We start from the raw sequence: 706 nt of genomic DNA, 5'->3' as shown, positions 1-706 counted from the left end.
ATGACTGGATGCGTTGAGAGTAATTTGGCGTGGGGAAACAGCGTGAGAAGCTAAATCAGGGAAGAAAATATTCCCAAAATATTTTTCATCAAGGCCGAGTTAAGAGAGAATTATCTTGAGTTATAACGAGATTTCTTGGTGCTACTGGCTATACAAAGGGTGTTGGTGTTTCATAAAGGGAGATAAAGAGTTTTGGGAGTAGTTTAGAGCATCACAGAACGAGAAAAATCAAAGTTGCAGAGCTGAAGAACACGAAGAACGGACTTACCAGGACCGTCGTTTATCAACAGTGGAAATGACACAGAGGCGGGGGTCGTAGAAGATTAAAAACGACTGTTGGCTTTAATCGTTTTATGTAACAGTGTTTTGCAACAATTAAAAACATTGCAAACACCCGATTTTTAATAGTTTTTCTCCAATTCATCATTTGTAAACACTTTGAGCAATGAAATCAACTTTTGAGCGTGTTTCCACAATGATGAGCTAAACCCAATCCTTGGGGCGACGGAGGATGCTATCTTTCCAATGAAAAAGTGGTAATTCTTAATTATTTAATTTGTGCAATTTTTATTTATGATTATTTGCCTAGATTGAAAATAGATTTTATGGTTTTTGTTAAACAATTGTATTTTCTTTTGATGGAACATGCTTAGCCTAGGGTTTTGATGTCTCATGCATTGGATTAACATTTGTTGTTTCTAAAAAT

This window comes from Papaver somniferum, chromosome 1 (genome assembly GCF_003573695.1).
Source record: "Papaver somniferum cultivar HN1 chromosome 1, ASM357369v1, whole genome shotgun sequence".
Lineage (NCBI taxonomy): Eukaryota > Viridiplantae > Streptophyta > Magnoliopsida > Ranunculales > Papaveraceae > Papaver > Papaver somniferum.
The sequence above is the reverse complement of the archived record's forward strand: the minus strand, read 5'-3'. Positions refer to the sequence as shown.